The sequence below is a fragment of the Danio rerio genome, chromosome 21 (assembly GCF_052040795.2).
Source record: "Danio rerio strain M-AB ecotype USA chromosome 21, GRCz13ab, whole genome shotgun sequence".
Lineage (NCBI taxonomy): Eukaryota > Metazoa > Chordata > Actinopteri > Cypriniformes > Danionidae > Danio > Danio rerio.
In genome coordinates this window covers 18,789,673-18,811,823 of record NC_141041.1, presented here as the reverse complement: position 1 = coordinate 18,811,823, position 22,151 = coordinate 18,789,673, and the positions used below count along the sequence as shown (strand labels likewise).

The 22,151-nt window shown below is 32.8% G+C and overlaps 1 long non-coding RNA gene across 3 annotated transcripts in view; it reads left to right on the top strand.

Moving 5' to 3' along the window:
• The window catches only part of LOC141379843 (uncharacterized), a 55,000-nt gene that overhangs the window by 15,992 nt on the left and 16,857 nt on the right, over positions 1–22,151 (top strand). For all 3 annotated transcript variants that reach the window (XR_015520262.1, XR_015520260.1, XR_015520261.1), the window contains exon 2: positions 21,623–21,730. This is a non-coding gene — a long non-coding RNA (uncharacterized LOC141379843). The remainder of the gene's footprint in view (positions 1–21,622; positions 21,731–22,151) is intronic.

The following is a 22,151-nucleotide window of genomic DNA, read 5'->3' as shown; positions in this document are numbered from 1 at the left end:
CCACGGCCTTTACCTGCGCAGTGTGGGATGCGCAATAACGAACTTTTGTGATCTCACAGGGGGCGGAAGTATTTTTTGTAGTCCCCAAAATTCGTTAATTGTAGGCGTTGCTAAGCTAACTCTGTACAAATCAAGGTCTCCCTTTGCATTAAACTTTGAATATTTTACATTCAGAGATGCTGTTTATGTTCACACAGCTACATTACACATCAACTGAAGTTTAAAATATAATATCGTAGTGGACCACCCCTTTAAAAGCATGAATGAGACCGCATGGTGTGTGTATGCGGCGCACACATATTCGCACACTGTGTGCTCAGAGCAAAGCAAACACATCTAAAGTTATCTTAATGTGAGCATTTTAATGGTCAAATAGGTATCAAAACGCGATGTTCAGTGATTATTCATATTAACTCTCATTTATGTAATAAACAAACGAGTTGAGAATCAAAAGACATGTGAAAGAGAAACCATAAATCAAAACCGTACTGCTCTTAAAGTGAAAGTGCGTGATATTCCTGCTGCCGACTGTTTTTTATCATTAATCAAACAACAAAAGAAGACAATCCCTCACTGTTCTTGACTGAAGGACTTTAATAGCTATAATTAAAGTTTTTTTTTTTTTTACAGTGAAGATGCTTAAAGCACAGTTTTTTATTATATTGTACATATATCCCTTTCCTTTGCAGGGAGGAAAATAAATGAATACAGTTGAAATCTAAGTTATTAGCCCTCCTGAATTATTAGCAACCCTTTTCCCCCCAATTTCTGATTAATGGAAAGACTATTTTTTTCAACCCATTTCTAAACATAATAGTTTTAATGACTAATTTTTTATAACTGATTTCATTCATCTTTGTTATGATGACAGCACATATTTTACTAGATATTTTTGATAATACAAGCATTCAGATTAAAGTACGATTCAAAGGCTTAATTAGGATAATTTCTTCTGCTGACCATCAAAAACTATTTTGCTTAAGGGAGCTATTAATATTGACCTTAAAATAGATTTCAAAATATTTAAACCTGCTTTTATTTTAGCTGAAATAAAACAAATAAGACTTTCTCCAAAGGAAAAAATATTATAGGAAATACTGTGAAAAATTCCTGAATCTGTTAAACATAATTTGGGAAATATTTATAACAAAAAAATAATAATAATTTCACAGGAGCCCTTACAATTTTGACTTGAACTGATAATCATTTTGAATAATTGTGATTAAAATTATGACCAAAATATTCGTGATTATGATTTTTCCCATAATAGAGCAGCCCTAGCGGGAAGCACTGTAATTGATAAAAAATAAGGTGTGTTTTAAGGACATTTCAGTATTTATTAAGTGTTGTTCACAATAAATGATAATCATATTAATAAAAACACTGATTTAAAAAGTATTTTGTGACACCTACATCCATCATTACAAACACAGGTTTGTTTTAAAATAATAACTCTGTACCAAAGCGTTTATTTTAGGCCTGTATAAACTATAAAACATCTCTGCAAATTAATGCAATGCAATATAAAAAACAAAATTCAATATTTTGTCAATATTGCCTTGTTGTCTCTCAGCGCACATGCACTAAACTTCAAGTAACAGACAGAAAAATAATTAAAAATAATGTAGCACACCTTGCAGCTTTCTTTAAAATTATGATAGGCCTGTATATAAAAATAGCGCCAGAACGTTTCTCAGTGTTTCGCTGGTAATGTTTTTAAATAAATAATTAGGCCTACTTAAATATTAATTTGCTATTAATGTACAGTAATTGAGACAAAATAACATAATAGTAAAATATAAATATAATAAAAGTAAAATAAGAGTAATAATAAGAAAAAAATAAGATTTTTAATAGGTAAAAATAAGAGTAAAATATAATCAACAAAATGTAAATTAAAACTGTGAATGAATAGGTAAATAAAAAGCTTATTTATTGACCATCTTAGTCCTATCACTTTAAAATAACAAACACTGTTTATCTCTCTATATTTAGGCTAAAACACTGCTTTATTTATTAAGGCCTACTCATTGCATTTATGCTTGTACTTTCATTTTAGTTGTCTTTTAATTCTTTATGTCTTCTTTATTCTTTAATTTTATAATGAATCCTCATTGAACTTAACAAGTTTACAATGATAATAAACTTGTTCACAAGTATGTATTGATTAATGAAGAAATTATAATGCTTTGTTTCATTGTTTATCTTTATTTACAAATAGAAGAGTATTTACAGCTACTGTATAGGCTACGTTTTGAAGAAAAAAAAAGAAAAAAAACAGAACTGAACTGAAACTAAATTATTAAAAATAAACTTGTGAAACTTAATTTATGTCTTGCGGCAAAACTATTTGTATTATACTTTTAGTGATCTGCTTGAGGTAGGTCAATTTATTTTTATGCTTTTGATGAAGTAGCATTCAACTTAAGCTCTTTAGATCATGCACTGGACCGTTTCTCAGTGTTTCGCCGCAATGTCTTTAAATAAATAATTATTTAGTCCTATTTTTATTATTCATTTATTTTTTATTATTCATTTATTGTTATGTACAATAGTTTAGACATAAAATGAGATAGTAAAATATAATCAACAACGAAAATGTAAATAAAAACGTAAATGAAAAAGCTTATTTAATGACTGTCTTAGTCCTATCAAAACAGCAAACACTGAACATCTCTTTATATTTGGGCTAAAACACTGCTTTATTTATTTATTTAGGCCTACTTATTTGTTTTTACTATGTGTTTGTGCTTTCATTTTAGTTAGCTTTTATTTCTTTAATTCTATTTTCCAAAATTAACCCTCATTGCACTTAAGGGCCCTATCATACACCCGGCGCAATGTGGCGCAATGTGGCGCAATGCGCGACGCAATAGTTTTTTTCAGTTCATTCATAACAATTTGCTTTTGTATGTTATTATTAGCAGTATTAATTATTATATCCATATTTATATTTGTTTTATTAAAAAAAAGCTTAGATTTGCCCACCTGCAGGTTTTAGACCATATGCGGGCAACATGTGTTTTAGGACATAACTCAGGTTTATGACAACACTTAGTTATTATTGTTCATTTATTCATTTGCTGGAAATTAGAACTGCATTTAGAAATAGTTTTGAAACAAATATTTGCGCTTAACAAACGCAATTAATTATTATTATTAGGCTAACTGATGTCTGTGCGTAAAGATTTTCCTATCCACCAAGAGCGAAAGTGAAAGTAGATCATTTATCTCTCATTCTCGCACGGTAGATGCTCTGTTTAACAGTTTTCTGTTAAAAATAACTGTTAACTGTTTGCTTGTGAAATACTTTTCCACTTAAACTTACTTTACGTCATGTAAATAGCAAATGCGCTTATGGCACGATGCAAGGCTATTAAAGGGAATGGGAGATGAGACTCTGATTGGTTTATTCTCAAAATACACCTATAACTCATTAAGAAAATAAACTCAACCCTTTAGATCATGCTTAAAATTTGCTTAAAATAAAAAAGGCCTAAAATGCACATTATTTTCAAAGTAATTTTAGTTACTTAGTTTCTTCCTGCAATGTTATTGACAGAAATTCTTACCATCACCATCATCACTGTCTGGCTTCCTGGATTTCTGTCAAGATTCACCTGTTATTTCCTGAAGGGAGAAAGTGAGAGAGACATTATTATTCACTTATTTAAATTATTTTATTATTTTAATTATTATTAGTTTATTTTCTTAATAAATTAAAACGTGCACTCATTGACTTCGATGTTATTATTTTTCGTACTATTGGACTTTTCTACTTTACAAGTTTATTTTTTTCTGTTAAACAAAAAACAAGGTATTTTGATGGAAGAAGAAAACCTGCAATCATTGACTTCCAAAATAAAAACACCAAAAATATGGAAGTCAATGAGTACAGGTTTTCATCTTCCATCTTCTTTTGTGTTTAACAGAAAAAATAAACCCATAAAGGGTTTGCAAATGATGACACATTTGTCATTGTTGGGTATGAGCCAGTCACAGAGTTGTTTTCTACAGAGGTTTGTTAATTCTTGACAAAAGAATTAACAAACCTCTGTAGAAAACAACTCTGTGTTGGTCAAAGCGACTGGCTCATGGAGGTACTGAAACAGAAAATCAAAGATAAAGAAAATTCAACATTCGTTTACTTACTTTTAAAGTCAAGCATAACAAACCATGCCCTCATAAACCATGAAGAAACACACGTTATAATAGTCTACTGCTAGCACCATGTAAACCTACACATACAGTGTCCTCATAAACCATGAAGAAACACAGATTGAAGGAAGTGAAGGATGAGCAAATTTTTAATTTTTGGGTGAACTATCCTTTTAAGGAGTGTCAAAATAGCATTACAAAAGAATTAACAAACCTCTGTAGAAGACAACTCTGTTTGTGTTTGTCAAAGCAACTGGCTTATGGAGGTGCTGAAAGAGAGAAGTAAAGAAAGATGAAGGAAACATGACATTCGCTTACTGAAAGCTTTAAGTCTTGCAAAACCAATCATGTCCTCATAAACCATGAAGAAACACACACGTTATAAAATAACAGTCTACTAGTAACATTGTAAACCTACACATACTGTGTCCTCATAAACCATGAAGAAACACACAGATTTAATAAAACAATAGTCTACTGCTAAGTTACATCCAATAGACATACTTGGTCCTCGTAAACCATGACTAAACACACAGGACTGCTACACTGCATTTAGCAGAAATAGGAAACTGTCATTTTAGCACTAAAAGTGATGGTTCACCCAAAAATGAACATTTCCTTACTATGAATTTACCCTCAAGTGTTCCAAACCTTTAAGGGTTTATTAATTCTGATAAAAAAACAAAAACGAGATATTTTGATGGAAGAAAAAAACCTGCAATCATTGACTTCCACAATAGAAAAAAACAATATATAAAAGTCAATGGTTACAGGTTTTCATCTTTTTTAAAGTATTTTATTTTGTCTTTTAAGAAAATAATTAAACCCATAAGGTTTAAAACAAGTAAAGGATGAGCAAATGATGAAACAATTGTCATTTTTGGGTGAACTATCCCTTTAAGGAGTGTCAAAACAGCTTGACAAAAGAATTAACAAACCTCTGTAGAAGACACCTCTGTGTTTGTCGAAGCATTTAGCTCATTGGGGTACTGAAAGAGAGAAGCAAAGATAAAGAAAATTTTACATTCATTTACTAACTGTTTTAGGTTTTGCATTACAAACTATGCCCTCATAAACCATGAAGAAACACACAGATTTAATAAAACAATAGTCTACTGCTAAGTCACATCCAATAGACATACTTGGTCCTCATAAACCATGACTAAACACACAGGACTGCTACACTGCATTTAGCAGAAATAGGAAACTGTTATTTTAGCACTTAAAAGGATGGTTCATCCAAACATGAAAATGTACTTACTATTAATATACCCCAAAGCATTCCAACCCTTTATGTGCTTATTTCTTCTGATAAACAACAAAACAAGGTATTTTGATGGAAGAAGAAAACCTGCAATCAATGATTTCCATAATAGAAAGCACAAAAAATATGGAAGTCAATGGTTACAGGTTTCCACCTTTTTTCAAAGTATCTTCTTTTGTGTTTAACAGAAAAAATAAACCCATAAAGATTTAAAACAACTAAAGGGTGAGCAAATGATGACACAATTGTACTTTTGGGTGAACTATCCCTTTACTATGCCCTCATAAACCATGAAGAAACATGTTATAATCTATAGTCTACTGCTAGCACTATGTAAACCTATGTAAACCTACACATACTGTGTCCTCATATACCATGAAGAAACACACAGATTTAATAAAACAACAACCTACTGCTAAGTCACATCCAATAGACATACTTGGTCCTCATAAACCATGACTAAACACACAGGACTGCTAAACTGCATTTAGTAAAAATAGGAAACTGTCATTTTAGCACTTAAAGTGATGGTTCACCCAAAAAGGAACATTTCCTTACTATTAATTTACCCTCAAGTGTTCCAAACCTTTAAGGGTTTATTTCTTCTGATAAACAACAAAAACAAGATATTTTGATGGAAGAAAAAAACCTGCAATCATTGACTTCCACAATAGAAAACATAAATGATATGGAAGTCAATGGTTACAGGTTTCCATTTTTTAAGTGCTTTATTTTGTCTTTAACAGAAGAATTAAACCTATAAAGGTTTGGAACAAGTAACGGGTGAGCAAATTATGACAAAATTGTACTGTTTGGGTGAACTATGCCTTTAAGGAGTGTCAAAATAGCATTACAAAAGAATTAACAAACCTCTGTAGAAGATAGCTCTGTTTGTGTTTGACAAAGTGACTGGCTTATGGAGGTGCTGAAGGAGAGAAGTAAAGAAAGATGAAGGAAACATGACATTCGCTTACTGAAAGCTTTAAGTCTTGCAAAACCAATCATGTCCTCATAAACCATGAAGAAACACACGTTATAAAACAACAGTCTACTGCTAACATTGTAAACCTACACATACTGTGTCCTCATAAACCATAAAGAAACACACAGATTTAATAAAACAATAGTCTACTGCTAAGTCTCATCCAATATACATACTTGGTCCTCGTAAACAATGACTAAACACACAGGACTGCTACATTGTATTTAGCTAAAATAGGAAACTGTAATTTTAGCACTTAAAGGGATGATTCATCCAAAAATGAACATTTACTCACTATTAGTTTACCCTCAAGTGTTCCAAACCTTTATGGGTTTATTTCTTCTGTTAAACACAAAAGATACTTTGAAAACCGATGAAAACCTGTAACCATTGACTTTCATATTATTTGTTTTTTCTATTATGGAAGTCAATGGTTACAGATTTACATCTTTTTTTTTAAGTATTTTCTTTTGTCTTTAACAGAAGAATTAAACCCATAAGGTTTAAAACAAGTAAAGGATGAGCAAATTATGACACAATTGCCATTTTTTGGGTGTACTATCCCTTTAACGAGTGTCAAAAAAGCTTGACAAAAGAATTAACAAACCTCTGTAGAAGACACCTCTGTTTGTGTTTGTCAAAGTGACGAGCTCATTGGGATACTGAAAGAAAAAAGCACAGAAAGTTTAAGAAGACATGTCATTGGCTTACTGAAAGCTTTAAGTCTCACAAAACCAAGCATGTCCTCATAAACCAAAACAAAACACACAGGACTGCTACACTGCATTTAGTAGAAATAAGAAACTGTCCTTTTAGCACTTAAAGTGATGGTTCACCCAAAAATTAACATTTACTTACTATGAATTTACCCTTCAGTGTTCCAAACTTTTGTGTTTATTTCTTCTGATAAACAACAAAAACAAGATATTTTGATGGAAGAAGAAAATCTGCAATCATTGACTTCCACAATAGAAAACACAAATAATATGAAAGTCAATGGTTACAGGTTTTCATCTTTTTTTAAGTATTTCATTTTGTCTTTAACAAAATAATTAAACCTATAAACGTTTGGAACAAGTAAAGGGTGAGCAAATTATGACACAGTTGTCATTTTTGGGTGAACTATTACTTTAAGGAGTGTCAAAATAGCTTGACAAAAGAATTAACAAACCTCTGTAGAAGACAGCTCTGTGTTTGTCAAAGCATTTAGCTCATTGGGGTACTGAAAGAGAGAAGCAAAGATAAAGAATATTTTACATTCGTTTACTAACTGTTTTAATTTTTGCATTACAAACTATGCCCTCATAAACCATGAAGAAACACACAGATTTAATAAAACAATAGTCTACTGCTAAGTTACATCCAATAGACATACTTGGTCCTCGTAAACCATGACTAAACACACAGGACTGCTACACTGCATTCAGCAGAAATAGGAAACTGTTATTTTAGCACTTAAAAGGATGGTTCATCCAAACATGAAAATGTACTTACTATTAATATACCCCAAAGCATTCCAACCCTTTATGGGTTTATTTCTTCTGATAAACAACAAAAACAAGATATTTTGATGGAAGAAGAAAACCTGCAATCATTGACTTCCATAATAGAAAACACAAAAAATATGGAAGTCAATGGTTACAGGTTTCCATCTTCTTTTGTGTTTAACAGACAAAATAAACCCATAAAGATTTAAAACAACTAAAGGGTGAGCAAATGATGACACAATTGTACTTTTGGGTGAACTATCCCTTTACTATGCCCTCATAAACCATGAAGAAACATGTTATAATCTATAGTCTACTGCTAGCACTATGTAAACCATTGTAAACCTACACATACTGTGTCCTCATATACCATGAAGAAACACAAAGATTTAATAAAACAACAACCTACTGCTAAGTCACATCCAATAGACATACTTGGTCCTCATAAACCATGACTAAACACACAGGACTGCTAACCTGCATTTAGTAAAAGTAGGAAACTGTCATTTTTGCACTTAAAGTGATGGTTCACCCAAAAATGAACATTTCCTTACTATTAATTTACCCTCAAGTGTTCCAAACCTTTAAGGGTTTATTTCTTCTGTTAAACACAAAAGATACTTTGAAAACTGATGAAAACCTGTAACCATTGACTTTCATATTATTGGTATTTTCTATTATGGAAGTCTATGGTTACAGGTTTCCATCTTTTTTTAAAGTATTTTCTTTTGTCTTTAACAGAAGAATTAAACCCATAAGGTTTAAAACAAGTAAAGGATGAGCAAATGATGAAACAATTGTCATTTTTGGGTGAACTATCCCTTTAACGACTGTCAAAATAGCTTGACAAAAGAATTAACAAACCTCTGTAGAAGACACCTCTGTTTGTGATCGTCAAAGTGACGAGCTCATTGAGATACTGAAAGAAAGAAGCAAAGAAAGATTAAGAAGACATGTCATTGGCTTAATGAAAGCTTTGTCTCGCAAACCAATCATGTCCTTATAAACCATGAAGAAACACACAGAATTAATTAAACAATAGCCTGCTGGTAAGTCACATCCAATAGACATACTTGGTCCTCATAAACCATGACTAAACACACAGGACTGCTAAATTGCAATTTTAGTAAAAATAGGAAACTGTTACTTTAGCACTAAAAGTGATGGTTCACCCAAAAATGAACATTTCCTTACTATGAATTTACCCTCAAGTGTTCCAAACCTTTAAGGGTTTATTTCTTCTGATAAAAAACAAAACAAGATATTTTGATTGAAGAAGAAAACCTGCAATCATTGACTTCCACAATAGAAAACACAAATGATATGGAAGTTAATGGTTACAGGTTTCCATCTTTTTTAAAGTATTTTATTTTGTCTTTAGCAGAAGAATTAAACCTATAAACGTTTGGAACAAGTAAAGGGTGAGCAAATGATGACACAATTGTCATTTTTGGGTGAACTAGCCCTTTAAGGAGTGTCAAAATAGCTTGACAAAATAATTAACAAACCTCTGTAGAAGACAACTCTGTTTGTGTTTGACAAAGCAACTGGCTTATGGAGGTGCTGAAAGAGAGAAGTAAAGAAAGATGAAGGAAACATGACATTCGCTTACTGAAAGCTTTAAGTCTCACAAAACCAATCATGTCCTCATAAACCATGAAGGAACACAAACGTTATGAAATAAGTCTACTGGTAACATTGTAAACCTACACATACTGTGTCCTCATAAACCATGAAGAAACACAGATTTAATAAAACAATAGCCTACTGCTAAGTCACATTCAATAGACATACTTGGTCCTCGTAAACCATGACTAAACACACAGGACTGCTACACTGCATTTAGCAGAAATAGGAAACTATAATTTTAGCACTTGAAGGGACTTTTTAAGTCACGCATAACAAACCATGCCCTTATAACCATGAAGAAACAAATTATAAGTCAACTGCTAGCACTATGTAAACCCACACATACTGTGTCCTCATAAACCACGAGTAAACACACAGATTTAATAAAACAATAGCCTGTTGCTAACTCACATCCAATAGACATACTTGGTCCTCATAAACCCTGACTAAACACACAGGACTGCTAAATTGCATTTAGTAAAAATAGGAAACTGTCATTTTAACACTCAAAGAGATTGATCACCCAAAAATGAACATTTACTCACTATTAATTTACCCTCAAGTGTTCCAAACCTCTATGTGTTTATTTTTTCTGTTAAACAACAAACTAGATATTTTGATAGAAGAAGAAAACCTGCAATCAATGACTCCCATAACAGAAAACAAAAAAAATATGAAAGTCAATGGTTACATGTTTCCATCTTTTTCAAAGTATCTTATTTGTTTTGTCAAACAGAAAAAAAGAAACCCATAAAGGTTTGGAACACTTGAGGCTAAATTAATGGTGAGTAAATGTTAATTTTTGGGTAAATCATCCCTTTAAGTGCTAAAATTACAGTTACCTATTTCTGCTTAATGCAGTGTAGCAGTCCTGTGTGTTTAGTCATGGTTTATGAGGACCAAGTATGACTATTGGATGTGACTTAGCAGTAGACTATTGTTTTATTAAATCTGTGTGTTTCTTCATGGTATATGAGGACACAGTATGTGTAGTTTTACAATGTTAGCAGTAGACTGTTGTTTTATAACGTGTGTTTCTTCATGGTTTATGAGGACATGATTGGTTTCAAGTACCAAAATAGCTTGACAAAACAATTACAAAAACCTCTGTAGAAGACAAGTCTTTGTGTTTGTCAAAGTGACGGGCTCATATAGGTACTAAAAGCGAGAAGCAAAGAAAGATGAAGAAAACTACTGAAAACTTTAAGTCTCGCATAACCAATCATGTCCTCATAAACCCTGAAGAAATACACAGATTTAATAAAACAATAGTCTACTGCTAAGTCACATCTAATAGACATACTTGGTCCTTATAAACCATGACTAAACACGCAGGACTGCTACACTGCATTTAGCAGAGATAGGAAACTGTTATTTTAGCACTTAAAGGGATGATTCATCCAAAAATTAACATTTACTCTATTAATTTACCCTCAAGTGTTCCAAACCTTTATGGGTTTATTTCTTCTGTTAAACACAAAAGATACTTTGAAAACCAATGAATATTGACTTTCATATTATTTGTGTTTTCTACTATGGAAGTCTATGGTTACAGGTTTACATCTTTTTTTTAAAGTACTTTCTTTTGTCTTTAACAGAAGAAATAACCCAAAGTAAAATGTAAGCAAATAATGACACATTTGTACCGTTTGGGTGAACTATCCATTTAGGGAGTGTCAAAATAGCATTACAAAAGAATTAACAAACCTCTGTAGAAGACAACTCTGTTTGTGTTTGTCAAAGTGACGGACTCATGAAGGTACTGAAAGAGAGAAGCAAAGATAAACAAAATTTACCATTCGTTTACTTATTGTTTTAAGTTTTGCATAACAAACCATGCCCTTATAAACCATAAAGAAACACACGTTATAATAGTCTACTGCTAGCACTATGTAAAACTACACATACTGTGTCCTCATAAACCATGAAGAAACACGCAGTTTTCATAAAACAACATCCTACTGCTAAGTCACATTAAATAGACATACTGTGTCCTCATAAACCATGACTAAACACACAGGACCGCTACATTGCATTTAGCTGAAAAAGGAAACTGTAATTTTAGCATTTAAAGTGATGGTTCACTCAAAAATGAACATTTACTCACTATTAATTTACCCTCAAGTGTTCCAAACTTTTATGTGCTTATTTCTTCTGATAAACAACAAAAACAAGATATTATGATGGAAGAACAAAACCTGCAATCATTGATTTCCATAATAGAAAACACAAATAATATGGAAGTCAATGGTTACAAGTTTCCATCTTTTTTCAAAGTATCTTCTTTTGTGTTTAACAGAAAAAATAAACCCATAAAGATTTAAAACAAGTAAAGGGTGAGCAAATGATGACACAATTGTACCGTTTGGGTGAACTATCCCTTTAAGAAGTGTCAAAATAGCATTACAAAAGAATTAACAAACCTCTGTAGAAGATAGCTCTGTTTGTGTTTGACAAAGTGACTGGCTCATGGAGGTACTGAAAGAGAGAAGCAAAGAAAGATGAAGAAAACATGACATTCGCTTACTGAAAGCTTTAAGTCTCACAAAACCAATCATGTCCTCATAAGCCATGAAGAAACACACACGTTATAAAACAATAGTCTACTGCTAACATTGTAAACCTACACATACTGTGTCCTCATAAACCATGACTAAACACACAGGATTGCTACACTGCATTTAGTCTAATTAAGAAACTGTCATTTTAGCACTTAAAGGGATGGTTCACCCAAAAATGAACATTTACTTACTATGAATTACAGGTTTACATCTTTTTAAAAGTATTTTGTTTTGTCTTTAACAGAACAAATAAAGAAACAAGTAAAGGGTAGGCAAATGAGGACACAATTGTACTGTTGGGTGAACTATCCCTTTAAGGAGTGTCAAAATAACATGACAAAAGAATAAACAAACCTCTGTAGAAGACAACTCTGTGTTGGTCAAAGTGACGGGCTCAGGGAGGTACTGAAAAAGAGAAGCAAAGATAAGATTTTTTTAACATTGTTAAATTACTTTAAGTCACGCATAACAAATCATGCCCTTATAAATCACGAAGAAACACACGTTATAATTGTCTACTGCTAGCACTATGTCAACCTACACATACTGTGTCCTCATAAACCATGAGTAAATACACAGATTTAATAAAACAACAACCTACTGCTAAGTCACATCTAATAGACATACTTGGTCCTCATAAACCATGACTAAACACACAGGACTGCTAAACTGCATTTAGCAGAGATAGGAAACTGTCATTTTAGCACTTAAAGGGATGGTTCACCTAAAAATTAACATTTACTCACTATTAATTTACCCTCAAGTGTTCCAAACCTTTAAGGGTTTATTTCTTTTGTTAAAAACAAAACATACTTTGAAAAACGATGGAAACCTGTAACCATTGACTTTTATATTACTTGTTTTTTACTACTATGGAAGTCAATGGTTACAGGTTTCTATCTTATTTCAAAGTATCTTATTTGTTTTGTTAAACAGAAACAAGAAAACCATAAAGGTTTGGAACACTTGAGGGTAAACAAATAGTGAGTAAATGTTCATTTTTGGGTAAAACTATCCTTTCAAGAAGTATCAAAATAGCTTGACAAAAGAATTAACAAACCTCTGTAGAAGACAACTCTGTGTTTGCCAAAGCGACTGGCTTATGGAGGTGCTGAAAGAGAAAAGTAAAGAAAGATGAAGAAAACATGAGATTCGCTTACTGAAAGCTTTAAGTCTCGTTTAACCAATCATGTCCTCATAAACCATGAAGAAACACACACGTTATAAAACAATAGTCTACTGCAAACATTGCATTCTACATACAGTGTCCTCATAAACCATGACAAAACACACAGGACTGCTACATTGCATTTAGCAGAAATATGAAACTGTTATTTTAGCACTTAAAGGGATGATTCACCCAAAAATGAACATTTACTCACTAACAATTTACCCTCAAGGGTTCCAAACCTTTACATGTTTATTTCTTCTGATAAAAAACAAAAACAAGACATTTGGTGGAAGAAAATCTGCAATCATTGACTTCCATGGTAGAAAACAAAAAAAGATGGAAACCTGTAATCATTCACTTCCATATTATTTGTAAGTATTTTCTTTTGTCTTTTAACAGAATAAATAACCCCAAAAAGGTTTGAGACAATTAAAGGGTGAGCAAATTATGACACAATTGTACTTTTTGGGAGAACTATCCCTTTAAAAAGTGTCAAAATAGTTTGACAAAATAATTAACAAACCTCTGTAGAAGACAACTCTGTGTTTGTCAAAGTGACGAGCTCATAGAGGTACTGAAAGAGAGAAACAAAGATAAAGAAAATGTAACAATTGTTTACTAACTGTTTGAAGTCTCGCATAACAAAAAATGCCCTCATAAACCATGAAGAAACACATGTTATAATAGTCTACTGGTAGCACCATGTAAACCTACACATACTGTGTCCTCATAAACCATGAGTATACACACAGATTTATTAAAACAATATCCTACTGCTAAGTCACATCTAATAGACATACTTGGTCCTCATAAACCATGACTAAACACACAGGACTGCTACACTGCATTTAGCAGAAATAGGTAACTGTCATTTTAGCACTTAAAGGGATGATTCACACAAAATTAACATTTACTCTATTAATTTACCCTCAAGTGTTCCAAACCTTTAAGGGTTTCTTTTTTCTGTTAAACACAAAAGAAGATACTTTGAAAAACGATGGAAACCTGTAACCATTGACTTTCATATTATTTGTGTTTTCTATTATGTAAGTCAATGGTTACATGTTTCCATCTTTTTTCAAAGTATCTCATTTGTTTTATTAAACAGAAAAAAAGAAACCCATAAAGGTTTGAAACACTTGAGGGTAAATTAATAGTGAGTAAATGTTAATTTTTGTGTGAATCATCCCTTTAAGTGCTAAAATGACAGTTACCTATTTCTGAACTATGCCTTTAAGGAGTGTCACAAACTCTGTTGGTGTTTGTCCAAGCGACGGGCTCATGGAGGTACCGAAAGGGAGAAGCAAGCAATAATGAGACAATTGCACTTTTTGGATGAACTATCCCTTTAAGGAGTGTCAAATTAGCATGACAAAATAATTAACAAACCTCTGTAGAAGACAGCTCTGTTTGTGTTGGTTAAAGCCACAGGCTCATGGAGGCGCTGAAAGAGAGAAGCAAAGAAAGATGAAGAAAACATGACATTCACTTACTGAAAGCTTTAAGTCTCGCATAACAAACCATGTCCTCATAAACCATGATTAAACAGATTTAACAAAACAATAGCCTACTGCTAAGTCACATTCAGTAGACATCCCCATAAACCATGAGCAAACACACAGATATTAAAACAATAGCCTATTGCTAGGTCAGCAAACTTGACATTGTTTCTCTTGATATCTCAATATTGTAAGCTATAAAAAAAAGCTTTAAATATTAGTAATATTTGTTATTTCTCAAATGTGGTAAAAAACAATATTATTAAAATATGTAGGCCTAGTAATGGTTAAAATGCTCAATTTTGCATAGATCTGGCATGTTAAACTTTAAATTGGTCTTTAATGCACAGGACAGAGATGACATCAGAATACAAATTCAAAATTCTGAAGATAAGTGTTAGATGTATGCTTGCACTCTCTTATAGTCCACATGCAAATAGATCATTTTCACTGGTATAATCAGGCATTTGTCATCATCAGATTTCAACTTGCATTATTTTCATCATTTAACAACAGTAGTTTATACTGCCACTGTGTAAACGTTTAATCTTATGCATAATACTCACCGTGTGAATAGAGGCTAATTTAAAGAAAAAACTTTGAATTGTTATATTGCGATTCTCAATATAATAATGTATCGCTACACCCATATTAAATGTATTATTATATAAAAATAACTGCACAGATACAGGAACAATAAGAAAATATCTTATCAGATCAACATTTAGAAGACAATTATATAGACAAACCTCTTTGAAGCTCACTCTGTTCAGAATTCAAAGATAATGGCTCATGAAGAGACTGAAAAACATAATCAAAACACAGAAAATAAAGCTAAAACAACTCAAGTGTGTGCTAAACAGACATTATTAAACATTATATTTAATACTACATACAGTTCAAAATATGCCAATTTTTAAAATAAAATCCAATATACCCTACCTTTGCTTTTTCATGTTTGTTACAGGAGAGAAGGTCAACTCCTCCACATGACACACTCTAAAATTACAATTGTATGTTGTGATATCGTGCAGAACAATGTTTTAAAATTAAACACAAGGTACTTTTTTTTATACAAGATTAAAATTGTAACTCTGCCAAATAAAAACAGTTCTGTCAACACATGAACACTGACTCCACAGAGTATGCATCACAAACTTTTCAGGACTAACAGTGAAAACTGATACAGAAGAAACTAAATCATTGAAAAATTTCATTATGTTGGTTTAATAGTGCACAAAAAGTACACTGTACAGGAAACTGGCCCAAAACAATTATCTAATACTTTACTATTTGATAGTGTCAGGCCTGGATTAAGAACTCAAGAGGTCTGTATTAAAAAAAAATAAGAATAGAATACATTTTTTTCAAAACAAATCTATAATATATTGCCCACATTTTTTAAATAAATATATATATATATATATATATATATATATATATATATATATATATATATATATATATATATATATATATAGTCTACAAATATTTAACTTATTTTTTAAGCATTTAAAATTTATTAATAAAATTTGTGAAAATTGATAGTATTGTTCAAGTTAACTGAAGCAGTACTAAAATATATATTTTAAAAGGTATTTATTACTATTCTCCACTGTGCTTTGCGAGAGCTCTTACTGAACAGCACATGTTCGATGACATAAGAGTGCCCAGGCACGAATGCAATGTGAGTGCAGGCCGTAGGGGGAGACGGAAGGGGGGAAAAGCATGCTTCAGCCTGGTTCATGGCAACTGTACAGTGCGAGTACGCCCTCAGACACACGATGAATCCAGTCTGCACTGCCATTAGCATCCTCCACCTGGTTAATGCTAGCTTGCACATAACATTACCATAACGTCTTCTATACTCTCATTCTCCTCATCATGGGTCTGTTTGAAGAAGTGAATACATGAAACATGAATCAATAAAGATGCACCCTCTCCTCTTTTTCTCTTGTGATTGCCAAATCCACTTGTTCACTCATTTTGATCTACGGCAAATACTACACTACAGTCCGCTCAATTCAGTGCAGGTTATTTCAAAACTTACATGCACTTCACCAATTAGAGCATGCTGTTTAGTTAAAAAAAGGAAAGAAGGAAAGGAAAAAATCTGCATGCTTTTTATACATGGTGAAATTTTCTGACAATTTAAATACAATGATAATAATAATATATGATATTGACTATTTGCTAAGAGGGAGGCAACCTTTATTAAGGCATGTGCAACCTATTAAATGCTCTTCAACAGAGCCATGAGGTAGGAGAATATGGGTGAAGTAGCGCTAGTTGTGGCAAATGATAATCGACAGGCTAACCAGGGTTTGGGAAAGGGCGACTAATAGTGGTGTAACGGATCCAAAATCTGCAGTTCGGATCACTCTACGTTTTTTGAGTTATGGATCGAACCATTTTTTGGATCAGCAAAAAAGGGAGGAGACAATTTGCTTTCCATTTATACAAAAATGTTACTGCATAAAACATTGCTTTTAACAAACAGAATATAGAACCTGTAATTTAAATAAAAAATAAAAATCAGGAAATAACCAGCTAAAAAAAAAGTATTCAATATGAAATATGATCTTTGCTACTGTTGCTGATAATGCAAAATATATAGAAATCTTGTACAACATATATTTATCTTCAATTAATGATTCAACAATTCACACATAAAACTTCATGTTTCATTATACTGTAGGTGTATTATATTTGAAAACCTATTCAATGACATAATTTTGATGTTTGTTTGTCGCCATCTGTTGGTTACACAATGTAGTTGGTTTCACCAGCATCTTGTTTCATTAAACAGTGATTTTATTCTTACCATAATGAATGCATTAATGCAGGCTAAACAAACAGTGACAAAAAAACACCTTAATAGCCAAAAGCATTTATGTAGGTCCCACAACGTCATCATTATATTTTACAGGGAAGCCAAAATGCTTTCATTCATGCAATTTGAATGACACGGGAGGCGATCTCTCTGCGATTGTTATAAATGTTGGATTAACCTACAAGTTCAAAAAAAGTTATTAATCTATGAGTCACGCGTATTCCGAACCGTGGGTTGTGATCCGTATTGATCACGGATCAACAGTGATCCGTTACACCCCTAGTGACTAACATCACAAATAAATAAATACAAATGAATTCTATTAAGATGTTGCTAACATTTGAAAATAACTTTATTATATATTTAAAATAACTATTTAGAGAAATAAGATAAACATCATCAAAACACACGAGGCACTTGTGACTTTATTTAACATTTGCATTATTTTAATTTTTTTTTAAATGTTTCCTACCTATTAAAAATAAATGTATTTCCCATCTGATATGCAATGGGGAGAAAAAAAATAAGAATAAGTTCAGCAGACGGTATATTAGAACTCGAGTTGATGATCAATCGCGTCAAAACATGTTGCTATGTGCATTACAAGTTACACCACTGGCGCTATTTAGTTATGTTGTCTCTGTCAGTCAGACATCACTTGTCTGACAAAATTTGTGTAAATGGCTTATTCCATCAATGTGTGTTATTAACCATTGGTTAATCAGGCCCTGGATAGTGTACAATCTTTAATAGTTTTAACTTTTCACTAATATGGAAATCATTAATATTAGCATTTTTTTAGACTCTTAAATTAAACATTAACATTTTAAAGTGTGGTTTTCAATTAGGACATTTCTTTTTTTTATTATTATTATTATTATTTAAATGTTATTTTTTGACATTTATAATGTCATGTCATCAAATCATCATTCATGACTTAATTTTTTTGTGTTAAATTAAACTCCTTTTTGCATCTTAACATTTTATACACTATGCGTATAATGAAACATTAACTGGGGACTACCTGCAGTAAGAAAAAACATGTACAAAACTTTGGTACCTTTGATGTCACTGATGTACCTCCACGTAAGCATGTCTTTATCCTTCCCCAACCTCACATGATGAGCAGCATCTTTCAAAGGATTTAATCCTCTGCTTTGACTCTTACCACCATTCATTCACTGTTAAAATATTATATAAGGTTAAACTTCACAGTTTATAATATAAATACAATACCACATATGCAAAGCAGTATTAATATATGTGACGTAGTGTAAAATTCTCTAAAGAAGACCAAAACAGAACAAAATAGTAATATAGTTATCAAATTTCATAATACAGTTATCACATTTCAAACCATTTAACAAAATATAAGTTAGTAGTGCACTATTTTGACAATTTGATCAAATAAAGTTATTTAACTAGGGTTAGTTAACCTCTTTTCATAATAAAAGTTCATTTATTCAAATGTACAGTTTAACTGAACACAAGTTTATCACAAAAAAACATTAGAAAAAATAAAACCACACATTTACATTACTAAATTCAAACATTTTGTTCAATCATGCGTAATAATTCAAGTTTAGTAAATTGTTTCTACGTCATATTTATGTTTAATATACCTTGTTACCATATTATTTATACCATATTCGAATGGTCATTGCTTCTCACATAAAAGTATGTGTAGAAAAAAATCACAAATTACATAGTACATCTATTATAACGTTACATCTCATGGAATCAGACGGCGAATTGTTTACCGCGGAGGAGTGAGCTCTGCCCGGTTCTGGGTTAAATCGACACCGGCGCTTCCGAGCCAGATACAGGCCGAGCGCGTGCTATTATTAGCAAATACACATTTTGAAGAACTAACTTACGTCTGATACTGCCATTACAAACACATATTTCTAACGTTTATTTGTTCTCATCTTCTGTTCCCAGTCACTAATTATTATTGTCTAAAACAGTACGCGCCGCATATAAATATATAAACTTGCTATTTTGAATAGCAAGTGGAATAATACAGTACATATAATAATAAATAATGTACAAAGTATTAAAAACAAATGACTTACTTGTTTGATGTGAGTTTCACTGCTTGAAGCGCGACTGTCACGTCCACAGTCTTCATGAGGGACGTTTTCCCGCGATTGAATGTATGGCGCGAAATTGTGTAAGATTTGGCGCGAGTGTGTATAGAAGTGCAGTACCAAGTTCCGCCTACAGAGGCGCTGTTCAAAGATCACACATACACATCATGGTTTACAAGACCATATTTGTAAAGGTCATAAAAAGCACACCAAGTGTAATAATAACCAAATAACAATGTGAACTTTTGAAACAAGTCTTATAATTATCATTTAGGTCATTGTAATGAATAATCATCATTTAAACCATTTTTAATATCAACTTAAATTTTTAGTTTATGAGACCACCAAAAATGGTCTCATAAACTAAATGGTCTCATAATGCTGGTGGGTAAACCTGAAAATTGGTTCCATAAACCACATATGCCAACACACACACACACACACACACACACACACACACACACACACACACACACACACACACACACACACACACACACACACACACACACACACACACGCATAGTGGACACACACACAGCATATGTACTGTATTTGCACTGCAAATGTGACAGGATACACATTAAAATCCACTGCTATCTGTTATGATATCCGTTATTTTAATGTACAAAATAATCCAGATTTAACGTCCAAAAACCGAGATTGAAGTGTCTTCTTTTATAATTATACTGACATTCTGTGGTAATAAAGTCGGTAAAATCGCTGTAATTCATTACAAACATGCCCCGTTTTAAAAATGTTTTAAACTTGTAAAACTCATTCTTGATCACCTTTGATGATGATTGATAATCACAGAGAGCTGAACAGATCTTTTAATCCCAGTTGCTTTGCGCATGTCCTGTCTTGTTGATATGATTATATAGATATACATTACTAAGAAAACATGTTAATAAATGACTGTCAATCAATTCTGTGGTTAGGTAAACGCACTTCTACATCACGTTGTGGTAGGCCAAAGCATAGTAGGGATTTGGATCCTACAGTATTTTACCATTAGGAAATAAATAAAAAAAATGATTGTCTTTATATCACTCCAATATGACTGTGGACACACTATACCTACACTCGATTCTGTCCAAACAGCTTCAAAAAGTTGATTTTCATCATAGGTGCCCTTTGATGCAGGCCTTTGATGACAAGTCAGAGTGCGCTCTAGATTATCATGGTCAAAGTGACCGAATCTTGCTGTCATTCCTCTCACGCCTTTCATTTTCTGGGCGTCAATCCAGACAGCCTCTCTCTCTCTCTCTCTCTCACCATTGCTGTCGTTCCTAGAGGTGCGATTATCCTGAGAAAGTAAGGGGAACGGATGCGCTGCTCGCTGGAGTGGTCTGGGACTCCATGGCGGCTAATCCTCTTTTAATTAGGCTAAGGAGAGAGGATATGGGACCCCCCTGGCTTAGTCACAGCACATTGACAAAGCACCAAGCTGGGAGAAGTGCACATCACTGACTGCTAGCAGCCTGTTAGGGCCTTACGCTGCCTTCTCATGTGTGAAAAAATGCTCTTCCCTCACCAGCGGCTACCTCGGATTTGACCTTTTCCTTCAGAGCTAAAGATTTTTCTTGAGCTCCATGTAGTCACGGAGGATGAGTTACAAAACACGCCTGCTCTCGGTTTCTCACTTGAGCTCTCTCCTTCTCTTTCTTCCTCAGTAAATCGCACATTCTCTCATGCGATCCTCTCTGTTTTTGTCTTGTACCGCCTTAATGATTGCTGACAGAATCCCTCCAAGGTTCTGAGGTCTATAAAAGCGCACAAATCAATTCCGGTGCATACCAAATCACCTGCTGTTCTGAACACGGTTCGCTGGAGACAACAGCAGCACCGTGCTCTTTCTATAGATGTTCTACACATTACAGTGTGTTCCTATGTAGTACAAAATGTGATATCGCTTCCTAAGTACTGCTTTTAATGTTTTTTTCAGGCATCAGGAAGAATATTCAGGCCCGTGATGTTGATGTAAACAAAGCCCAATTGCATCATCACTCTTCGTGTGTTCTGCAATACCGAATATTCACCAACGGACAGACAGGTAAACTTGCAGGCAATAGAGAGAATGTGTAGCGTAGTGTTCTAATCAAACTGCAACTGCACTCTTAACACACAAGAGGGAGGTATTACCCCTCAGAAGAATAAAGCTTGTTTCATCTTGAGGTCATTTGTGACCACTAGATATTGACTCCAACTTTGAATCACATGTTTTTACATGTAAAATCTCACAAATGTTTTGGTCAGATTTACATAATTATTTCATAAATTACAATCAATGAAAGTACTCTTCAACCTGAAAGATGTTAGTTAGTTTGTTAGTTTGTTGACTCTATTTGTCCCCGTAGGGAAATTTCATTTGCAGCATACACTCACGGAGACTTCTGACATTTCACATTTGGCATATATATTTATATATAAATAAATAATTTAAAAACCCTTACCCTTACTAAACCCTTGGTACC